Source organism: Dendrobates tinctorius, unplaced genomic scaffold (assembly GCF_039654945.1).
Source record: "Dendrobates tinctorius isolate UK_male_01 unplaced genomic scaffold, ASM3965494v1 ptg000144l, whole genome shotgun sequence".
Lineage (NCBI taxonomy): Eukaryota > Metazoa > Chordata > Amphibia > Anura > Dendrobatidae > Dendrobates > Dendrobates tinctorius.
In genome coordinates, this window is record NW_027361811.1 from 827,427 (window position 1) to 852,108 (window position 24,682).

A 24,682-nucleotide genomic window follows, 5' to 3' on the forward strand; every position below is an offset into this window, starting at 1 on the left:
CAGATATTGGCTAACTGCCTGGGAGAGAGCACAGTTTGGACCAGCCACACAGTTGTCAGTTTAAAATATCCATCTTCATTAAAACATCGCCCCACCCCCGGGTAAAGCAGGAAACCAGGAGCTTGAAGTGGTGTGGTGGCTGAAGATTCTCTTGAGACCGCTACTTTAACCCCTTCACCCCCAAGGGTGGTTTGCACGTTCATGACCGGGCCAATTTTTACAATTCTGACCACTGTACCTTTATGAGGTCATAACTCTCGAACGCTTCCATGGATCCCGGTGATTCTGACATTGTTTTCTCGTGACATATTGTACTTCATGTTAGTGGTAAAATTTCATTCAAATAACTTGCGTTTATTTGTGAGAAAAACGGAAATTTGGCGAAAATTTTGAAAATTTCGCAATTTTCCAACTTTGAATTTTTATGCCCTTAAATCACAGAGATAAGGCACACAAAAAACTTGATAACTAACATTTCCCACATGTTTACTTTACATCAGCACAATTTTGGAACCAAAATTTTTTTTTGTTAGGAAGTTATAAGGGTTAAAAGTTGACCAGCGATTTCTCATTTTTACAACACCATTTTATTTTTAGGACCACATCACATTTGAAGCCACTTTGAGGGGTCTATATGATAGAAAATACACAAAAGTGACACCATTCTAAAAACTGCACCCCTTAAGGTGCTCAAAACCACATTCAAGAAGTTTATTAACCCTTTAGGTGCGTCACAGGAATTTTTTTGAATATTTAAAAAAAAATGAACATCTAACTTTTTTTCATAAAAAAAATACTTCAGGTTCAATTTTTTTTATTTTACCAAGGGTAACAGGAGAAATTGAACTGCAAAAGTTATTGTGCAATTTGTCCTGAGTACGCAGATACCTGATATGTGGGGGGGAACGACTGTTTCGGCGCATGGCAGAGCTCAGAATGGAAGGAGCGCCGTTTGACTTTTTCAATGCAAAATTGGCTGGAATTCAGATTGGACGCCATGTCACGTTTGGAGAGTCCCTGATGTACCTAAACAGTGGAAACCCCCTACAAGTGACCCCATTTTGGAAACTAGACCCCCCAAGGAACTTATCTAGATATGTGGTGAGAACTTTGAACCCACAAGGGCTTTACAGAAGTTTATAACGTACAGCGGTACAATTAAAAAATCATATTTTTTCCACAAAAATGATCTTTTCACCCCAATTTTTATTTTCCCAAGGGTAACAGGACCCTAAAAGTTATTGTGCAATTTGTCCTGAGTACGCTGATACCCCACATGTGGGGGTAAACCACTATTTGGGCGCATGGCAGAGCTCGGAAGGGAAGCAATGCCATTTGACGTTTTTGGCTGGAATTGAGATCGGACACCATGTCACGTTTGGAAAACCCCTGATGTACCAAAACAGTGGAAACCCCCCACAAATGACACCATTTTGGAAACTAGACCCCCTAAGGAACTTATCTAGATGTGTGGTGAGAACTTTGAACCCCCATGGGCTTCACAGAAGTTTATAACATAAAGCCATACAATTAAAAAATCATATTTTTTAAACAAAAATGATCTTTTCACCCTCAATTCTTATTTTTCCAAGGGTAACAGGACCCTAAAAGTTATTGTGCAATTTGTCCTGAGTACGCTGATACCCCACATGTGGGGGTAAACCACTATTTGGGCGCATGGCAGAGCTCGGAAGGGAAGCAGCGCCATTTGACGTTTTTGGCTGGAATTGAGATCGGACACCATGTCGCGTTTGGAAAACCCCTGATGTACCAAAACAGTGGAAACCCCCCACAAATGACACCATTTTGGAAACTAGACACCCTAAGGAACTTATCTAGATGTGTGGTGAGAACTTTGAACCCCCATGGGCTTCACAGAAGTTTATAACATAAAGCCATACAATTAAAAAATCATATTTTTTCCACAAAAATGATCTTTTCACCCTCAATTCTTATTTTTCCAAGGGTAACAGGACCCTAAAAGTTATTGTGCAATTTGTCCTGAGTACGCTGATACCCCACATGTGGGGGTAAACCACTATTTGGGGGCATGGCAGAGCTCGGAAGGGAAGCAGCGCCATTTGACGTTTTTGGCTGGAATTGAGATCGGACACCATGTCGCGTTTGGAAAACTCCTGATGTACCAAAACAGTGGAACCCCCCACAAATGACACCATTTTGGAAACTAGACCCCCTAAGGAACTTATCTAGATGTGTGGTGAGCACTTTGACCCCCCCAGTGCTTCACAGAAGTTTACAACGCCCGGGCGTGAAAATAAAAAATTCGTATTTTTTCCACAAACATGATCTTTTAGTCACCATTTTTTTATTTTCCCAAGGGTACCAGGAGAAATTGGACCCCAAAAGTTGTTGTCCAATTTGTCCTGAGTATGCTGATACCCCATATGTGGGAGAAAACTACTGTATGGGCACACGTCGGGGCTCGGAAGGGAAGTAGTGACGTTTTGGAATGCAGACTTTGATGGAATGGTCTGCGGGTGTGATATTGCCTTTGGAGAGCCCCTAATGTACCTAAACAGTGGAAACCCCCCACAAATGACACCATTTTGTAAACTAGACCCCCCAAGGAACTTATCTAGATGTGTGGTGAGCACTTTGACCCCCCCAGTGCTTCACAGAAGTTTACAACGCCCGGGCGTGAAAATAAAAAATTCGTATTTTTTCCACAAACATGATCTTTTAGTCACCATTTTTTTATTTTCCCAAGGGTACCAGGAGAAATTGGACCCCAAAAGTTGTTTTCCAATTTGTCCTGAGTACGCTGCTACCCCATATGTGGGAGAAAACTACTGTATGGGCACACGTCAGGGCTCGGAAGGGAAGTAGTGACGTTTTGGAATGCAGACTTTGATGGAATGGTCTGCGGGTGTCATGTTGCCTTTGGAGAGCCCCTAATGTACCTAAACAGTGGAAACCCCCCACAAATGACACCATTTTGTAAACTAGACCCCCCAAGGAACTTATCTAGATGTGTGGTGAGCACTTTGACCCCCCCAGTGCTTCACAGAAGTTTACAACGCCCGGGCGTGAAAATAAAAAATTCGTATTTTTTCCACAAACATGATCTTTTAGTCACCATTTTTTTTATTTTCCCAAGGGTACCAGGAGAAATTGGACCCCAAAAGTTGTTTTCCAATTTGTCCTGAGTACGCTGCTACCCCATATGTGGGAGAAAACTACTGTATGGGCACACGTCAGGGCTCGGAAGGGAAGTAGTGACGTTTTGGAATGCAGACTTTGATGGAATGGTCTGTGGGTGTCATGTTGCCTTTGGAGAGCCCCTAATGTACCTAAACAGTGGAAACCCCCCACAAATGACACCATTTTGTAAACTAGACCCCCCAAGGAACTTATCTAGATGTGTGGTGAGCACTTTGACCCCCCCAGTGCTTCACAGAAGTTTACAACGCCCGGGCGTGAAAATAAAAAATTCGTATTTTTTCCACAAACATGATCTTTTAGTCACCATTTTTTTTATTTTCCCAAGGGTACCAGGAGAAATTGGACCCCAAAAGTTGTTGTCCAATTTGTCCTGAGTACGCTGACACCCCATATGTGGGAGAAAACTACTGTATGGACACACGTCGGGGCTCGGAAGGGAAGCAGTGACGTTTTGGAACGCAGACTTTGATGGAATGGTCTGCGGTTGTCATGTGCGTTTGGAGAGCCCCTGATGTACCTAAACTATTGAAACTCCCCACAAGTGACCCCATTTTGGACACTAGACCCCCCACGGAACTTATCTAGATGTGTGGTGAGCACTTTGAACCCCCAAGTGCTTCACAGAAGTTTATAACACTCGGACGTGAAAATAAAAAAATCATTTTTTTTCCACAAAAATGATATTTTTGCCCCCAATTTTTTATTTTCCTAAGGGTAACAGGAGAAATTGGACCCCAAAAATTGTTTTGCAATTTGTCCTGAGTAGGCTGATACCCTACATGAGGGGGTAAAACACTGTTTGGGCGCATAGCAGAGCTTGGAAGGGAAGGAGCACCATTTGACTTTTTCAACTCAGAATTGGCTGGAATTGAGATCAGACGCCATGTTGCATTTGGAGAGCCCCTGATGTGCCCAAACAGTGGAAACCCCCAATTCTAACTCCAACCCGAACCCCAACACGCCCCTAACCCTAGCCCTAACCCTAGCCCTAACCCTAGCCCTAGCCCTAGCCCTAACCCTAGCCCTAACCCTAGCCCTAACCCTAACCTAACCCTACCCCAACACACCCCTAGCCCTAACCCTAGCCCTAACCCTAATGGAAAAATGGAAATAAATACATTTTTTTTATTTTATTATTTTTCCCTAACTAAAGGGGTGATAACGGGGGGTTTGATTTACTATTTATGGCGGTTTTTATGTTTGGCGGCTGTCGCACGCTAAAAGACGCTTTTTATTGTAAAAATAGTTTTTGCATCACCACATATTGAGAGCTATAATTTTTCCGTATTTTGACCCACCGAGTCATGTGAGGTCTTATTTTTTGCGGGACGAGTTGACGTTTTTATTGGTACCATTTTCGGGCACGTGAAATTTTTTGATCACTTTTTATTCCGATTTTTGGGACGCAGAATGAACAAAAACCAGCGTTTCATGAATTTCTTTTGGGGGGGGTGCGTTTACACCGTTCCGCGTGCGGTAAAATTGATAAAGCGCTTTTATTCTTCGGGTCAGTACGGTTACAGCGATACCTCATTTAGGTTTTTTTTATGTTTTTGTCGGTTTTATGCAATGAAAACTATTTTATATAAAAAATAATTATTTTTGCATCGCTTTATTCTGCGAGTTATAACTTTTTTATTTTTTTGCTGATGATGCTGTGTGGCGGCTTGTTTTTTGCGGGACAAGATGACGTTTTCAGCGGTACCATGGATATTTATATGCGTCTTTTTGATCTCGCGTTATTGCACTTTTTGTTTGGCGGTATGATAATAAATCATTATTTTTTGCTTCGTTTTTTATTTTTATTTTTTAAGGGGTTCGCTAAAGGGGTTAACTAATGGGACAGTTTTATAGGGCAGGTCGTTACGGACGCGGCGATACCTAATATGTGTACATTTATTGTTTTTTTTTATTATTATTTTAAAAAAATGAATTTATTGGGGAATATTTTTTTTTTTTTTTACTAATTTATTTGGCGATTTTTTTAAATTTATTTTTACACTTTTTTTTTAATTTTTTTTTACTTTATTACATAGTCCCAGGTGGGACATCACTGTCCTGTGACAGATCGCTGATCTGTCACATCACAGATCACTGTGACAGATCAGCAATCTGTCACAGGCAGTGCACAAGGCTTCCTCATGCCTGCGCTTTGCAGGCACTGAGGAAGCCAGCTTCCCCAGGCCCCCGAAGGCCCCCGTCGCCATCTTGGATTCGGGGGCCTGGAGGATAGGAGTCCCCCCGCAGCAGCGCTGCACATTGCGCTGCCGTGGGGGGCTCAGGGAAGCACGGAGGGAGCCCCCTCCCTGCCGATGCTTCCCTTTAACTCCCGGTACACCGCGATCGCGTTTGATCGCGGTGTGCAAGGGGTTAATGTGTCGGGGGCGGTCCGTGACCGCCCCTGACACATTGTGCCGGGTGTCAGCTGTGATAATCAGCTGACACCCGGCCGCGATCAGCGGCGCTCACCACGTGGGCGCCGCTGATCGCGGTAGACGTACTATCCCGTCCCCGGTCATACGGGCCCGGGTACCGTGGACGGGATAGTACGTCTCATGTCAGGAAGGGGTTAATACTGCAATGAATGATGAATGACCATCAGAGTCCTAGCTAAGATTTTTTTCAATGGGGCAAAGACTGAGTTTGACAGTCAGTCCAGCATCTGAAACAACTTTTTTCCCCTCCCATGCATTAGGATGGGTGATCTGTTACGTGGAGGTGTCTGACAAACAATGTCAATAACAGTTTCTATAGATCTTGTTTTCATCAATAGAGTGTGACTTAGCACATAAGATTAAATATTAATTTATTACATGATGTACATATCTATTTATATAATTGCCTTGTAATGTTTTCATTTCCTGTTCTGTCCAGATGTCACCGTATCCCAGAATTCCAAGCGGAGGAAGTTCACCGACCGCCATATTGGGACACCCAAGTGATAGGAGTCTCAATATGGAAACTGCTACTGGTACCAACCTATTGCACGGTACCACCAGTGGAACACACACACACACACACACTCTATACGCCATATGCACCACACACACTCACACAATCACACACTCACACACTCATACACTCACGCAGCCTCTTGCGCGCTACCACCAGCGGAACACTGTCGCACTGCTCCTGCGCGAATTCCACGCAGGCGCAGTGAATCATTTGGCTGATCCTGGCGGCAGAGGGCTACGTGTCTACAGGCAGAGAAAGCCAGTCACATTAAAGGGGTTTTCCCACAAAGAAAAGTTCATGTTAAAAATTGTCTATGTCTGACCATGTACAAGCATACTACATCTCCTGGGCAGAGGAGGAAGCAAAAGACAATACTGACATTACAGCAGGAGATCACAGAGGGTTCATTTTGTGAGGTAAAATATTTCACTGACTGTTTTTAAACAATATTTTACCTCACAAAATGTATCCTCTGAGATCTCCTGCTGTAATGTCAGTATTGTCTTCTGCTTCCTCCCCTGCCCAGGAGCTGTAGTATGTTCTGTTATGATTGAGTCACCGTAGGAGGCAAAAACAGAAATGCTAGCTAAGTCCAGAAAACCAGAGAAGTTGGCAGCTATCAAATTGCAGACCCCTGAACCTATCAACACAACTAGCAGTAGCCGTGGGGGGTTCCTACGATGCCCTAGACCCCTCGATCACAGCTGGAGAATTAAATAGGCCTAAAGAAAGAAAGGGGAAATCTAAACTGCCCCAGAGCAGACGCCAAAGCAATAGGCAGCCCCCAACATATAATGACGGTGAAGCAAGATGAAAACACTAACACAGACAGAAAGATAGACTGAGCAAAGACGGGGCCCAAGCTAACTAGATAGGAAAGGACAGGAAGGCTGCTGTCTGCAATCCGTGAAAAACCCTATGAAAACAAGAGCCAACAGACTGACAGTGAAAAAGGCCTTGAAGACGCTAGGCTTCAAAAAGCTATGTCAGCACTCAGGAATATTCTGAAGACAGAGCAACAGGCAAAAGGAGATTCAGCTCACCCCAGCAGGGAATGGCGGAATCCAGAAAAGCAAGGAAAACAAAAACAAAACACAAATGCTAACAGGCCAAGCAGAAAACTTAGCTTTAGAGGAGCAGGAATCAGACTGGTGTCCTAGAAGTCCACAGAGAAATCACCCGCAGGGCAGAAGGGCATCGGCAGCCTTATATCCAGTCCGTGACTCCTCTCAGCCAGTCATCCTCGTTAGGCTCAGGTGCCTGATAATCAGGCTCATTACCTTCCTTCACCAGAATAGGGAGCTCACCAGACCTCAGTGACGAAGGGGAAAATGAACTCACAACAGCACCCCCTATTTTCCAGAATTTCATCAATGTTGTGTTTTCTGACCTGATAGGCCGTTTTGTTACTCACAACAGTACCTCCCCCTTGAGGAGGGGTCACCGAACCCTCAACCACGCCACCAGGGCGATCAGGGTGAGCCCAATGAAAGGCACGCACCAATCTTTTGGCATGAATGTCAGAGGCAGAGACCCAGGAATTATCCTCCTGACCATAACCCTTCCACTTAACCAAATACTGGAGTCTCCGTCTAGCCAAACGGGAATCCAGAATTTTCTCTACCTCATATTCCATGTTACCTTCAACCAATACAGGGTCTGGAGGTGCCACCCCAGGAACAACTGGTTCAACAAACCTCTTCAACAAGGACTTATGGAACACATTATGGATTTTAAATGTGACAGGAAGAACCAAACGAAAAGAGACCGGATTAATAATCTCCAAAATCTTGTAAGGTCCAATAAATCTAGGCTTAAACTTAGGAGAAGCCACCTTCATAGCAATATTTTTTGATGATAACCACACCATATCACCAATCTTAAACTGGGGACCAATGGTCCTATGTCGATTGGAAAACCGCTGGGCCTTTTCCTGGGATAGAGATAACTTATCCACCACTTGGTCCCAGATCTGGTGCATTCTCTCCACCACAGTGTCAACACCTGGGCAGGCAGAAGGCTCCACCTGCCCTGAAGAAAATCGAGGATGAAACCCAAAGTTACAAAAAAAAGGTGACATCAAAGTGGCAGAACTAGCTCTATTATTTAAAGCAAATTCGGCCAAGGGCAAAAATGAAACCCAATCATCCTGATCAGCGGAAATAAAATATCTCAAATACGACTCCAAGGTCTGGTTTGTTCTCTCTGTCTGCCCATTGGTCTGAGGGTGAAAAGCAGAGGAGAAGGACAACTGAATTCCCAGCTTGGAACAGAAAGTCCACCAAAATCTAGACACAAACTGAACTCCTCTGTCAGATACAATGTTCTCAGGAATCCTGTGTAAGCGAACCACCTGTTGCAAAAACAGGGGCACCAACTCAGAGGAAGATGGCAACTTAGGGAGTGGTACAAGATGAACCATCTTAGAGAACCTATCACAAATCACCCAAATAACAGTCATTCTTTGAGAGACCGGCATATCAGAGATGAAATCCATTGAAATACGGGTCCATGGCCTCCTGGGGACCGGCAAAGGCATCAACAACCCACTAGAGCGAGAACAAGATTTAGACCGGGAGCAAGTCCCACAGGACTGCACAAAATTCCTGACATCATGAGACAAGGTGGGCCACCAAAAAGAGCGACTCACCAGATCTCTAGTACCAAAAATACCTGGATGACCAGCCAATGCAGAGCAATGAACTTCAGACATCACTCTCTTCTTCCACTGGTCAGGAACATACAACTTTCCACTGGGACAACGCTCAGGTTTGTCCTCCTGGAACTCTTGCAGAGCAAGTCTCAAATCGGGCGAGATGGCAGAAAGAACTACCCCTTCGCCTAAGATGGTAGCAGGCTTGGTCACCACAGGAGAATCGGCAAAGAAACTCCTAGAGAGGGCGTCTGCCTTGACATTCTTAGTTCCAGGAAGAAAAGAGACCACAAAATCAAAACGTGTAAAAAACAAGGCCCACCTAGCCTGTCTAGGGTTCAAGCGTTTAGCCGACTCTAGGTAAATCAAATTCTTGTGGTCAGTGAGGACCACAACTTGATGTTTAGCTCCCTCCAACCAATGTCTCCACTCCTCAAATGCCCATTTCATGGCCAACAGTTCTCGATTCCCCACATCATAGTTACGTTCAGATGGAGAGAACTTTCGGGAAAAGAAAGCACAGGGATTCATTTTAGATGTTACAGGATCCTTTTGGGACAAAACAGCTCCTGCACCAATCTCAGAAGCATCCACCTCTACCTGGAACGGGAGTGAGACATCAGGTTGCGCAAAACCGGGGCGGAGGTAAGTCTTCGCTTCAGCTCCTGAAAGGAAGCAACAGCCTCAGGAGACCAATTCAACACATCAGCACCCTTCTTAGTCAAATCAGTCAATGGCTTGGCAATACTAGAAAATTTTGCTATAAATTTCCGATAAAAATTAGCAAAACCCAAAAACTTCTGGAGGGCCTTCAAAGAAGTGGGCTGAACCCAATCATAAATGGCCTGTACCTTGGCCGGGTCCATTTCAATAGTTGACGGAGACAAAATAAATCCCAAAAATGAAATCCTCTGTACTCCAAAAAGGCATTTCGATGCTTTGACGTACAGGGAATTCTCCCTCAAGATCCGGAACACAGTCCGAATATGTTGCACATGAGAATCCCAATCCTTGGAGAAGATCAAAATATCATCCAGATAGATAATCAAAAATTTATCGACAAAGTCTCGGAAAATATCGTTCATGAAGCACTGGAAGACAGAAGGGGCATTAGTGAGCCGAAAAGGCATCACCAGGTACTCAAAATGTCCCTCCGGAGTATTAAACACCGTCTTCCATTCATCCCCCTGCTTAATGCGGATAAGATTATACGCCCCCTGAGGTCAAGCTTGGTAAACCAGCAAGCACCTCTAACTCTAGAGAATAGATCCGAAATCAGGGGTAACGGATACTGATATTTAATAGTAATTTTATTGAGGGCATGATAATCAATACAAGGCCTTAAAGAACCATCCTTTTTGGCCACAAAAAAAAAACGGCACCTAAGGGTGAAGAGGATGGTCAAATATGACCCTTCTCCAACGCCTCCTTAATATAGGACCGCATAACCTCGTGCTCGGGTACAGATAAATTGAAGAGCCGACCCTTGGGAAATTTACACCCCGGGCTTAGTTCAATTGCACAGTCATAACTCCTATAAGTGGGCAAGGACGCAGACTCATTCTCACTAAATACATCATAAAAGTCCGCCAAATAGTCAGGAACATCATGCGACTGAGGAGAGGTGGAAAAAACCGGAGCCTCACTAAAGGCACACCGACAACCCCAACTCACCACAGACACAGATTTCCAATCCAAAACTGGATTATGAATTTGCAACCAGGGAAACCCCAGAACAACGGCATCATGCAGACCATGCAACACCAAAAATCTGCAATTTTCTTGATGGTCTGGGGCGACCCGCATGACCACCTGGGTCCAAAACTGAGGTTTATTTCTAGCCAAAGGAGTAGCATCAATCCCCCTCAAAGGGATAGGCGTCTGCAGAGGTGTCATCGGAAATCCACAACGTTTAGCAAAATCCAAGTCTATTAGGTTTAGCGCTGCTCCCGAATCCACAAAAGCCTTGACGGAAAATGTGGACAGGGAGCAGATCAGAGTAATTGCCAGAAGAAACTTAGGTTGAACACCACCAACAGAAAACATGTGTGCAAAGCGTTTCTCTCGTTTAGGACAAACAGAAATAATATGCGAGGCATCTCCACAGAAAAAACACAGCTTATTACGCCTTCTGAACTCCTGACGTTGTGCCTTAGACAAAACTCTATCACATTGCATAGGTTCAGATGTCTGTTCAACTGGTGGCAACACCTCTCGTGCAATCCTGCGTTCACGTAAACGCCGATCAACCTGAATGGCTAATGACATAGAATCGTCCAGACCAGAGGGAACAGGAAATCCCACCATAGTATCTTTTACGGCTTCTGACAAACCCTTGCGAAAGAGAGCAGCCAAGGCATTATCATTCCAGGTAGTAAGGACCGCCCACTTTTGGAACTTTTGACAGTACAACTCTGCAGAATCTCGACCCTGGTTCAATGCCAACAGGGTCTTTTCAGCCTGATCAATAGCATTAGGTTCGTCATACAACAACCCCAAAGCTTGAAAGAATGCGTTCACATTAGTCAGAATAGGATCATCTGGTTTCAAAGAAAACGCCCAATCCTGGGGATCGCCACGCAGCAAAGAGATGACAATTTTAACCTGCTGCGCGGAGCTCCCTGACGAGTTAGGCTTCAAGGCAAAAAATAATTTACAATAATTTTTGGAACTCAAAAATTTAGATCGATCCCCAAAAAATACATCAGGTGTAGGGATCTTTGGTTCAACAGCATGCGAACGAGCGAGGTAGGCGGAAATTCCCCGCACTTCCGCAGCGAGCTGCTCCACACGATTAGACAATTGCTTTATCTCCATTGAGAGAAAAAAAAAAATTCCCCCTACGGCCTCAGAGATATAGAGGAAAGAATATACACACACTTTTTTTTTTTTTTTTTAACACAATTCTTTCCTGCTATTGAGTACCCTAGGATCTGCGGTATGGCGGGTGATTCTGTTATGATTGAGTCACCGTAGGAGGCAAAAACAGAAATGCTAGCTAAGTCCAGAAAACCAGAGAAGTTGGCAGCTATCGGATTGCAGACCCCTGAACCTATCAACACAACTAGCAGTAGCCGTGGGGGGTTCCTACGATGCCCTAGACCCCTCGATCACAGCCGGAGAATTAAATAGGCCTAAAGAAAGAAAGGGGAAATCTAAACTGCCCCAGAGCAGACCCCAAAGCAATAGGCAGCCCCCAACATATAATGACGGTGAAGCAAGATGAAAACACTAACACAGACAGAAAGATAGACTGAGCAAAGACGGGGCCCAAGCTAACTAGATAGGAAAGGACAGGAAGGCTGCTGTCTGCAATCCGTGAAAAACCCTATGAAAATAAGAGCCAACAGACTGACAGTGAAAAAGGCCCTGAAGACGCTAGGCTTCAAAAAGCTATGTCAGCACTCCGGAATATTCTGAAGACAGAGCAACAGGCAAAAGGAGATTCAGCTCACCCCAGCAGGGAATGGCGGAATCCAGAAAAGCAAGGAAAACAAAAACAAAACACAAATGCTAACAGGCCAAGCAGAAAACTTAGCTTTAGAGGAGCAGGAATCAGACTGGTGTCCTAGAAGTCCACAGAGAAATCACCCGCAGGGCAGAAGGGTGTCGCAGCCTTATATCCAGTCCGTGACTCCTCTCAGCCAGTCATCCTCATTAGGCTCAGGTGCCTGATAATCAGGCTCATTACCTTCCTTTACCAGAATAGGGAGTTCACCAGACCTCAGTGACGAAGGGGAAAATGAACTCACAACAATGTTCTCTACACAGTCAGACACAGGGGTAAGTCAGACAGAGCACATGGGGGAGACAGCTCAAACGGGACAGCACATGAGGGGAGAACACAGCACAGGAAAGAGAGAGACAGCAGACAAGGGCAATAGCACATGGGGTAGACAGGTCAAAGAAAAGAGCACAGACAGGAGAAGTCAGCACATGGGGAAAGAGAGAGAGGATAGGTGAGTGAGCACATGGAGGGAGAGATTCTCAACTCTGCAAAGCCTGCCCCCATCCTGACATTACCGCCCTCCTGATGTGACAGCATCGGGCCTCCATCTAGTTTTATATAATGATGAAAAATGAGTGGTCATCACCATCACATTTTCCTTTCTTTGGAGAAAAAACAGCTCTGTGAAAAATAAAATTGATTTCTCTTAGACTTTGGCATGTATCCATTCCTGTATTACCATGTCAATGGTATTTTGAAGAAATATTTTTTTTTAAGTTAGAAATCTTGCACAAATACTATTGGAGTATTTAGGTTTATATCCCTTAGCACAGGGTTCCCCTACTCCAGTCCTCAAGGCTCACCAACAGATCATGTTTTCAGGATTTCCTTAGTATTGCTCAGGTGATAATTGCTTCATCTGTGCAATACAAAGGAAATCCTGAAAACATGATCTGTTGGTGGGCCTTGAGGACTGGAGTTGGGGAACCCTGCCTTAGCACATCACCCCTAAGATAGTAAACAAAAGTAATGCCACTGACTTCTCCCAAACACCTCAGACAAAACTGTATTCACTAATTTGCAAAGTATCAGCCATTAAGAGTGCTTGTGGAGAACAGAATGAACAGTTTATTTTAAAAAAATATTCAGAATTGAGAGTCCTCAGTGGTTGATACCTTTTAATGGCTAACTGAAAAGATGGTAAGACATTGCAAGCTTTCGAGACTACTCAGGTCTCTTCATCAGACTTTGACTAATACAAAATCTGAAGAATCACATATTTATACACAACACAGCACAGAAAAAATGCAATAGATAAGACAAGTGACACGAAGCAGAACTGTATATATATGTGATTCTTCAGATTTTGTATTAGTCTAGCCTGATGAAGAGACCTGAGTAGTGTTGAGCATTCCGATACCGCAAGTATCGGGTATCGGCCGATATCAGCGGTATCGGAATTCCGATACTTAATTCCGATACTTTTTTCATATCGGATTCCGGGATCGGAATCGGAATAGGAAGTTCCCATCATGCTATGAGCCTGCTTGCTTTGATTAAGCCAATGGGAATCCTCCGAAGTGTGGGCACATCCTGTTAGGCATGTAGGCATGTTAACTATTGGCATGGCTGTGATTGGCTGCCGAAATGATGTCATGATGCACTATAAAAGCCACCGCAGCCGCCATTTCTGGTCACTCTGCTGTGAATTCAGTTAGGGACAGGCTGCTGTAGAAGACTGTGAGGGACAGTTAGAAATAGCGATTCTAAAAACAATATTGTGCTTTATCCAGGCTACATAAACCACCACTGTAGCTTGCTTTTCCCTAGCAGCGCTGTTTTCACAGCTGTCTGCAAGGGCTGTGTGAGTGCAGCTCACGCTGTGGAGTGGGTCCTGCAGCCACGTCAGGCTGTAGGCCACCCAGTGTGATCACTGCTGCCTCATACATCTTTTATTTTTTGAGCTGCATTTTTTAAATAATTTCAATCTAGTGTGCTTCCATCCGTATCCATATACGTTGGTTGCAAACACTAGTAGTAGACAGCGGAGCCTTTCTGCAGCCTTTCAGTGCTAGTGTCCACTTTGCTGCACTGTTCACGGCTGTCTGAGAGGTCTCTGACTGTGTGTGAGTGCAGCTCACGCTGAGTAGTGTGTCCTGCAGCTACGTCTGGCTGTAGGACGCTCAGCGTGCGTCACTGCCTCACACATATTTTTATTTGAGTGCAGCTCATTTTTTCTTCTATTAGTGTGCATCCATCCGTCTCCATCTACGGTGGTTGCAAACACTATATAGGAGTACACAGCGGAGCCTTTCTGCAGCCTGTCAGTGCCAGTGCCCACTTAGCTGCACTGTTGACGGCTGTCTGAGAGGTCTCTGACTGTGTGTGAGTGCAGCTCACGCTGAGTAGAGTGTCCTGCAGCTACGTCTGGTTGTAGGACGCTCAACGTGCGTCACTGCCTCACACATATTTGTCTCTGAGTGCAGCTCATTTTTTCTTCTCCTATTAGTGTGCATCCATCCGTATCCATCAACATTGGTTGGTTGCAAACACTATATAGGAGTAGATAGAGGAGCCTTTTTTTCTGGCTTGTGCCCTGCCGGCGCAGCCAGATTAGTATTACCCAATTTTTTTGGAGCCTCATCTTTTGCATTGTAGGTTACCTGCCTGCATTGTAATAGCTCCAAAAAGTTGGTGATACTATCAGTTTCAATTCTTTGTTCTCATACTTTGAGTTTGTTTCAAACAAAGAAACCACATAAAAAGTTCACCAAACACTACATTTTGAACTTGTGTAGGCCACATCAGCTCCTATTAAAGTCTAGTCCACACACACACACTTCATAAAATTAGTGTTTCTTGTACCTGTAACCAGCTGTTCAGGAATAAGCACACTAAGGCCCCCCTTTGTCCTTTTTTGCCTATCTTAAGCAGTCTTGCAAGATGAAGAAGGCAGGGAGTAAGGCGCGGGGGCGTGGGCGTGGGCGTGGAGTTTCAGCAGGGAGAGGACGTGGGGATTCTGCAGGGAGAGGACGTGGGGATTCTACAGGTAGAGGACGTGGGGATTCTGGGCCTGCTGCGGGCACCAGTGGATCAGCATCCCCCAGTTTTAGCAGGCAACAGTCCTTTATGCGCAGCTTTGTAGGACCTCAACGTACCCCACTGCTGCGGGAGGAACAAATTGAAGCCGTTGTCGGATGGATGGCAGCTAACGCATCGACTTCAATTACTTCCGCATCCTCTCAGGGTCAGAGCACCGAAGAGCAACCATCTGTCTCTTCACCACCTGCCAAAGTGCCCAGGCAGTCAGAGAGACATGGACAGGAGCCATCACAATCTCTACTTCTGTTCTCGGAATCTGTTGGCTTGGAAAGAGGGGGCCAGCCAAGCAGCATTCCTGAATGTGAAGAAGAGGGAGTATGCAGTGATGCGCAACTTCTTTGTCCCTCTGAATCTGAAGAGGCGAGTGGGCCAGTGCCTATGGTCAGCACACCTCAGTACGCATCAGATGATGACGAGACTCAGTTGCCACTTTCTGGTGCGTACGGTGCTGGCGAGACAACCCCGGAGAAGCAGCTGTTTGAAGAGGGGAGGGAAGATGATGAGGTCCTTGACCCATCATGGCGTGAGCAACAGGAAGGTGGTGGGAGCAGCTCAGAGGAAGAGATTCCCCTACCGGCCAAAACAGGAGGCAGAGGGAGGGGGAAGACTTGGTTGCCTGTACCCTCCACTTCGGCACCCGTTAGGAGCATTCCTCCTTCCAAAGGCAAACCGGGCGCTCACAAGAGTTGCAGTGCGTGGTCCTTTTTTGACACAGTTGCAGATGACATTTGCTTTGTCAAATGCAAGCTGTGTCATCAGAGAGTCAAAAGAGGGAGAAATGTCAGCAACCTCAATACCACAAATATGTGGAAACATGTGCGCACCAAGCACGAGTTGGAGTTGCAGAGACACCCTCAAGACGTAGGCCAACGTACAGCACCACCTACCACCTCTTCAGTTCGTGTTGGGCCCTCTTCCTCCAGCTCACACACTGCTGGTTCGGCTTCCTCACAGGATCGCCAAGGAAGAACCTCTGCCACTGTTGTCCGGAGACCCTGTCAGATTCCACCCATAACAGCACGTTCCCATCCATCACAGCCATCGGTAGCACAGGCATGGGATAAAAGGCGCCCTTACTCGGCAAACCATCCCCGAGCACAGTCTCTGAATGCTGGCATTGCCAAACTTCTGGCAGTTGAAATGCTGTCATTCAGGCTGGTGGACACTGACACCTTCCGGGACTTAATGGCATTGGCAGTCCCCCAATACAACGTGCCCAGCCGCTTTTATTTCAGCAGGCGAGCCGTCCCTGCCCTGCAGAAACATGTTGAGGGCAAAATAAAACATGCGCTACTAAACGCCGTTAGTAGCAAGGTCCACCTGACCACCGATGCGTGGACCAGTAACCATGGACAGGGACGATACCTTTCCCTCACTGCCCACTGGGTCAATGTTGTGGAGCCGGGTACGGATCTGGAGAGTGGCGCTGTACGTGTTCTTCCAACGCCACGGATTGCAGGACTCCAGTCTGTACACATAGACTCCTCCTCCTACTCAAGTTCCTCAGAAACAGCAGAGCAGGAGCCTGTTACGACCGATATGAGCACAGCCGTGGCCAAACGTCAACAGGCTGTACTCAAATTAATTTCTTTGGGGAATCGAAGCCACACAGCGCAGGAGCTCTGGAATGCTATCAAGCTGGAGAGCGATGTGTGGTTTGGGCCAGCGAATCTCCAGCCGGGCTTGGTAGTGTGTGACAATGGCCGAAATCTGGTGGCAGCTCTTGGCCTAGGCAACCTCACACACATCCCATGTCTGGCACATGTTCTTAACTTGGTCGTGCAGAGCTTTCTGAGGGACTATCCGGATCTTGATGCACTGTTGCACAAGGTCCGCATAGAGTGCGCTCACTTGCGACGTTCCAGCACGGCAAGATCGCGCCTCGCTGCTCTGCAGCGACGATTTGGCCTTCCAGAACATCGCATCATATGTGACCTACCCACCCGGTGGAATTCAACGTTACATATGTTGGAGCGGTTGTGTGAGCAGCAGGCAGCAGTCATGGAGTACCAGCTGCATCAGGCGCAAACAAGTCGCACTGTGCGCCGTTCACACTTCAGCACCATTGAGTGGGCCTCTATGAAGGACATCTGCCTCGTTTTGCGTGCCTTCGATGAATCCACGCGGATGGCGAGTGCAGATGATGCACTAGTCAGCATGACTGTCCCCCTTATCTGCCTGCTTCAACAAACACTGCAAGCACTAAGGGATGAGGTTTCAGAAGAGGTGGAGGATGAGGAGTCCCAAATGCCATCTGCTTCTGGACAGTCTGCGCTACGTGTTTCCTCACAAAGGCCTAGGCAGGGGACACTTTGTGAGGAGGATGAGGAGGAGTCGATGGAGGAGGAAGACATCTCTCCAGAGGAGGGAGGTACACAAACCTCTACTCAGTATGTACAGCGAGGGTGGGGTGATGCAGAGCAGGTCGAGGTCACGCCTCAAACAGGGGACAGCGGTTCTTTGGCAGTTGGGAGTCTGCAGCACATGGTTGATTTCATGCTGCAGTGCCTGAGAAACGACCGCCGCATCGCCCACATTCTCGTCTCGGCTGATTATTGGGTGTACACCCTCCTAGATCCTCGCTACCGGGACAGCGTACAAAGGCTCATACCAACGTTGAACCGGGAGCGTAAAATGCGGGAGTACGAAGAGTCACTGGTGCAGTCCATAATGTTTTCCATTCCACCCGACAGCATTGTTGCAAGTGCTTTACAAAGCAGCTCTGTGCGTCGAGGCAGTGGAGGAAACTCTGCACAAAGAGGGAGCAGAGGCAGTGCCGCAGCACAAGGCAAGACCACTATGGCCCAAATGTGGCAAAGTTTTGTGTGTCCACCACAATTGTCTACACCATCAGCGACGCCTCGAGTCAGCAGGAGGCAACGCTTCCGTCAGATGGTGTCAGACTACATGTCTTGCCCTGTCGCTGTACTCCCAGATGGCTCTTCCCCCTTCAAGTTTTGGGTCTCTAAGCTGGATACATGGCCAGAGCTTAGCCAGTATGCATTGGAGGTGCTGGCTTGCCCTGCTGCCAGTGTATTATCGGAACGTGTCTTTAGTGCCGCAGGTGGTGTACTAACAGACCGTCGCACGCGACTATCTTCCGATAATGTTGACCGGCTGACTTTTCTGAAAATGAACAAGGCCTGGATCTCCAAAGACTTTGCCATTCCTCTTACAGACTAAATTAGTGGTTGGCAACTGTATCCAGGTCTGCTGGTGTGTTCATTTTTCTACCACCTGAACTATAATCCCTGTGCTTCAACACAGCCAGTTGTCGCTCAGATGTGTCGTCTGCACAGAGAAACACACTAGCTCCTGTGTTACTGGGGTTCAGTAATGCCAGCTGATCCCCTGCTGTGTGGACGGCAGAGTCACCAGCTCCATCAACATTCAAACCACTACTGATTTTTAACCGTGCCCAACTTAGGTCTCTGGCTCCACTGTCTCTACTATTTCCCCTGACCTCCAACCCCGCCATCTACATCTCTGAAGTGGCGTCAGCACAATCTACACTTGTTCCTGTGTTCCTGTGGCTCAGTCCCATCAGTTTATCCCCTGATGTGTGTCCGGCAAGGTCTCCTGCTCTGTCCACATTCCCATAACCAGTAGTGGGAATGAGGACAGAGCTGGCGAACTTGCCGGACAAACATCAGGGGATCAACTGATGGGACTGAGCACCAGTAACACAGGAACAAGTGTAGATTGTGCTGACGCCACTTCAGAGATGTAGCTGGCGGGGTTGGAGGCCAGGGTAAATAGTAGAGACAGTGGAGCCAGAGGCCTAAGTGGAGCATGGTTAGAATCAGTAGTAGTCCACAACCTCCATAAAAACCGCTGCCCATTGGCCTCTGCATGCGGCATGCGTAATCCTGGGCACCAACAGCGTCAGTTGGTGTTCAGAAGTGTCGTCTCCACAGAGCCAAACACATTCGTTCAAGTGTTAGTGGGGTTCAGCACTGCCAGCTGTTCCCCTGCTGTGGAGATGGCAAGTCTCCTGCTGCCTTCACCTGCCCAAATCCAGTAGGCCCCAGCCTGCTCCTCGCCTAATCCTGGGCTCCAACAGCGTCAGTTGGTGTTCAGAAGTGTCGTCTCCACAGAGCCAAACACATTCGTTCAAGTGTTAGTGGGGTTCAGCACTGCCAGCTGTTCCCCTGCTGTGGAGATGGCAAGTCTCCTGCTGCATTCACCTGCCAAAATCCAGTAGGCCCCAGCCTGCTCCTCGCCTAATCCTGGGCTCCAACAGCGTCAGTTGGTGTTCAGAAGTGTCGTCTCCACAGAGCCAAACACATTCGTTCAAGTGTTAGTGGGGTTCAGCACTGCCAGCTGTTCCCCTGCTGTGGAGATGGCAAGTCTCCTGCTGCCTTCACCTGCCAAAATCCAGTAGGCCCCAGCCTGCTCCTCGCCTAATCCTGGGCTCCAACAGCGTCAGTTGGTGTTCAGAAGTGTCGTCTCCACAGAGCCAAACACGTTCGTTCAAGTGTTAGTGGGGTTCAGCACTGCCAGCTGTTCCCCTGCTGTGGAGATGGCAAGTCTCCTGCTGCATTCACCTGCCAAAATCCAGTAGGCCCCAGCCTGCTCCTCGCCTAATCCTGGGCTCCAACAGCGTCAGTTGGTGTTCAGAAGTGTCGTCTCCACAGAGCCAAACACATTCGTTCAAGTGTTAGTGGGGTTCAGCACTGCCAGCTGTTCCCCTGCTGTGGAGATGGCAAGTCTCCTGCTGCCTTCACCTGCCAAAATCCAGTAGGCCCCAGCCTGCTCCTCGCCTAATCCTGGGCTCCAACAGCGTCAGTTGGTGTTCAGAAGTGTCGTCTCCACAGAGCCAAACACGTTCGTTCAAGTGTTAGTGGGGTTCAGCACTGCCAGCTGTTCCCCTGCTGTGGAGATGGCAAGTCTCCTGCTGCATTCACCTGCCAAAATCCAGTAGGCCCCAGCCTGCTCCTCGCCTAATCCTGGGCTCCAACAGCGTCAGTTGGTGTTCAGAAGTGTCGTCTCCACAGAACCAAACACATTCGTTCAAGTGTTAGTGGGGTTCAGCACTGCCAGCTGTTCCCCTGCTGTGGAGATGGCAAGTCTCCTGCTGCCTTCACCTGCCAAAATCCAGTAGGCCCCAGCCTGCTCCTCGCCTAATCCTGGGCTCCAACAGCGTCAGTTGGTGTTCAGAAGTGTCGTCTCCACAGAACCAAACACATTCGTTCAAGTGTTAGTGGGGTTCAGCACTGCCAGCTGTTCCCCTGCTGTGGAGATGGCAAGTCTCCTGCTGCCTTCACCTGCCAAAATCCAGTAGGCCCCAGCCTGCTCCTCGCCTAATCCTGGGCTCCAACAGCGTCAGTTGGTGTTCAGAAGTGTCGTCTCCACAGAACCAAACACATTCGTTCAAGTGTTAGTGGGGTTCAGCACTGCCAGCTGTTCCCCTGCTGTGGAGATGGCAAGTCTCCTGCTGCCTTCACCTGCCAAAATCCAGTAGGCCCCAGCCTGCTCCTCGCCTAATCCTGGGCTCCAACAGCGTCAGTTGGTGTTCAGAAGTGTCGTCTCCACAGAACCAAACACGTTCGTTCAAGTGTTAGTGGGGTTCAGCACTGCCAGCTGTTCCCCTGCTGTGGAGATGGCAAGTCTCCTGCTGCCTTCACCTGCCCAAATCCAGTAGGCCCCAGCCTGCTCCTCGCCTAATCCTGGGCTCCAACAGCGTCAGTTGGTGTTCAGAAGTGTCGTCTCCACAGAGCCAAACACATTCGTTCAAGTGTTAGTGGGGTTCAGCACTGCCAGCTGTTCCCCTGCTGTGGAGATGGCAAGTCTCCTGCTGCCTTCACCTGCCAAAATCCAGTAGGCCCCAGCCTGCTCCTCGCCTAATCCTGGGCTCCAACAGCGTCAGTTGGTGTTCAGAAGTGTCGTCTCCACAGAGCCAAACACGTTCGTTCAAGTGTTAGTGGGGTTCAGCACTGCCAGCTGTTCCCCTGCTGTGGAGATGGCAAGTCTCCTGCTGCATTCACCTGCCAAAAACCATTAGGCCCCAGCCTGCTCCTCGCCTAATCCTGGGCTCCAACAGCGTCAGTTGGTGTTCAGAAGTGTCGTCTCCACAGAACCAAACACATTCGTTCAAGTGTTAGTGGGGTTCAGCACTGCCAGCTGTTCCCCTGCTGTGGAGATGGCAAGTCTCCTGCTGCCTTCACCTGCCAAAATCCAGTAGGCCCCAGCCTGCTCCTCGCCTAATCCTGGGCTCCAACAGCGTCAGTTGGTGTTCAGAAGTGTCGTCTCCACAGAGCCAAACACATTCGTTCAAGTGTTAGTGGGGTTCAGCACTGCCAGCTGTTCCCCTGCTGTGGAGATGGCAGTCTCTCCTGCTGTCTCCGCATTACAAAGACAGTAGGCCTCTGCCTACACCCTCCTATTTCCTGGGCTTCAACACAGCCAGTTGTAGTTCGGAAGTGCCGTCCACACGGAAAGAGATACTTGCTCCCGTGTCTCAGTGGGGTTCAGTAACGTCAGCTGATCCCCTGCTGTGTGGATGGCAGTCTCTCCTGCTGTAAACTCATTCAAAATACAGTAGGCCTCTGCCTACACCCTCCTATTTCCTGGGCTTCAACACAGCCAGTTGTAGTTCGGAAGTGCCGTCCACACGGAAAGAGACACTTGCTCCCGTGTCTCAGTGGGGTTCAGTAACGTCAGCTGATCCCCTGCTGTGTGGATGGCAGTCTCTCCTGCTGTAAACTCATTCAAAATACAGTAGGCCTCTGCCTACACCCTCCTATTTCCTGGGCTTCAACACAGCCAGTTGTAGTTCGGAAGTGCCGTCCACACGGAAAGAGATACTTGCTCCCGTGTCTCAGTGGGGTTCAGTAACGTCAGCTGATCCCCTGCTGTGTGGATGGCAGTCTCTCCTGCTGTCACCTCATTCAAAATTCAGTAGGCCTCTGCCTACACCCTCCTATTTCCTGGGCTTCAACACAGCCAGTTGTAGTTCGGAAGTGCCGTCCACACGGAAAGAGACACTTGCTCCCGTGTCTCAGTGGGGTTCAGTAACGTCAGCTGATCCCCTGCTGTGTGGATGGCAGTCTCTCCTGCTGTAAACTCATTCAAAATACAGTAGGCCTCTGCCTACACCCTCCTATTTCCTGGGCTTCAACACAGCCAGTTGTAGTTCGGAAGTGCCGTCCACACGGAAAGAGATACTTGCTCCCGTGTCTCAGTGGGGTTCAGTAACGTCAGCTGATCCCCTGCTGTGTGGATGGCAGTCTCTCCTGCTGTCACCTCATTCAAAATTCAGTAGGCCTCTGCCTACACCCTCCTATTTCCTGGGCTTCAACACAGCCAGTTGTAGTTCGGAAGTGCCGTCCACACGGAAAGAGATACTTGCTCCCGTGTCTCAGTGGGGTTCAGTAACGTCAGCTGATCCCCTGCTGTGTGGATGGCAGTCTCTCCTGCTGTAAACTCATTCAAAATACAGTAGGCCTCTGCCTACACCCTCCTATTTCCTGGGCTTCAACACAGCCAGTTGTAGTTCGGAAGTGCCGTCCACACGGAAAGAGATACTTGCTCCCGTGTCTCAGTGGGGTTCAGTAACGTCAGCTGATCCCCTGCTGTGTGGATGGCAGTCTCTCCTGCTGTCACCTCATTCAAAATTCAGTAGGCCTCTGCCTACACCCTCCTATTTCCTGGGCTTCAACACAGCCAGTTGTAGTTCGGAAGTGCCGTCCACACGGAAAGAGATACTTGCTCCCGTGTCTCAGTGGGGTTCAGTAACGTCAGCTGATCCCCTGCTGTGTGGATGGCAGTCTCTCCTGCTGTAAACTCATTCAAAATACAGTAGGCCTCTGCCTACACCCTCCTATTTCCTGGGCTTCAACACAGCCAGTTGTAGTTCGGAAGTGCCGTCCACACGGAAAGAGATACTTGCTCCCGTGTCTCAGTGGGGTTCAGTAACGTCAGCTGATCCCCTGCTGTGTGGATGGCAGTCTCTCCTGCTGTCACCTCATTCAAAATTCAGTAGGCCTCTGCCTACACCCTCCTATTTCCTGGGCTTCAACACAGCCAGTTGTAGTTCGGAAGTGCCGTCCACACGGAAAGAGATACTTGCTCCCGTGTCTCAGTGGGGTTCAGTAACGTCAGCTGATCCCCTGCTGTGTGGATGGCAGTCTCTCCTGCTGTAAACTCATTCAAAATACAGTAGGCCTCTGCCTACACCCTCCTATTTCCTGGGCTTCAACACAGCCAGTTGTAGTTCGGAAGTGCCGTCCACACGGAAAGAGATACTTGCTCCCGTGTCTCAGTGGGGTTCAGTAACGTCAGCTGATCCCCTGCTGTGTGGATGGCAGTCTCTCCTGCTGTCACCTCATTCAAAATTCAGTAGGCCTCTGCCTACACCCTCCTATTTCCTGGGCTTCAACACAGCCAGTTGTAGTTCGGAAGTGCCGTCCACACGGAAAGAGATACTTGCTCCCGTGTCTCAGTGGGGTTCAGTAATGTCAGCTGATCCCCTGCTGTGTGGATGGCAAAGTCTCCTGCTGCCTACACAGTCGTACCACTACTGATTTTTAACCGTGCTCCAATTAGGCCTGTGGCTCCACTGTCTCTCGTATTTCCCCTGTCCTCCAACCCTGCCAGTTACAGCTCCGAAGTGGCGTCTGCACAATCCACACTTGTTCCTGTGTTACAGGTGTTCAGTCCGATCAGTTAATCCCCTGATGTGTGTCCGGCAATGTCGCCTGCTCTGTCCACATTCCCATTATCGGAATGTGGACAGAGCAGGCGACATTGCCGGACACACATCAGGGGATTAACTGACCGGACTGAACACCTGTAACACAGGAACAAGTGTGGATTGTGCAGACGCCACTTCGGAGCTGTAACTGGCGGGGTTGGAGGACAGGGGAAATACGAAAATCAGTGAATCCACAGGCCTAAGTGGAGCTTGGTTCAAATTAGTAGTCTACAACCGATCTTAAAATTTCTTCAATGCAGCCTAAGCCTGCTCCGTGCTTGTCCCTGTGCTTCAACACAGCCAGTTGTTGCTCGGAAGTGCCGTCTTCACAGAGTAAAACACTAGCTCCTGTGTTTGTGGGGTTCAGTAACGTCAGCTGTTCCCCTGCTGTTTTGATGGCAATCTGTCCTGCTGCCTCCCAATTGACAGCACATCAGGCCTCAGCCTGCTAAGTGCTTGTCCTGGGCTCCAACATCGCCAGTTGCTGCTCATAACTGACTTTGGCACGGGTACTCCCTCCTGCCCAGCTTGGTTCCAGCCCTGCCTGCTGTTTCCGGGAAGTGTCAATGTCAGTTTGCCACCCCAAGTTGCCATGTCGTGTTGCGGTTGGGTTAGCCGAGGCTAGGGTGCCAGCAGTTTAGGTGCT

At 48.1% G+C, this 24,682-nt stretch overlaps 1 protein-coding gene across 3 annotated transcripts in view; it reads left to right on the forward strand.

Moving 5' to 3' along the window:
• The window catches only part of HSD17B3 (hydroxysteroid 17-beta dehydrogenase 3), a 254,388-nt gene that overhangs the window by 88,622 nt on the left and 141,084 nt on the right, over nucleotides 1-24,682 (forward strand). The gene's annotated exons all lie outside the window — the stretch shown is intronic.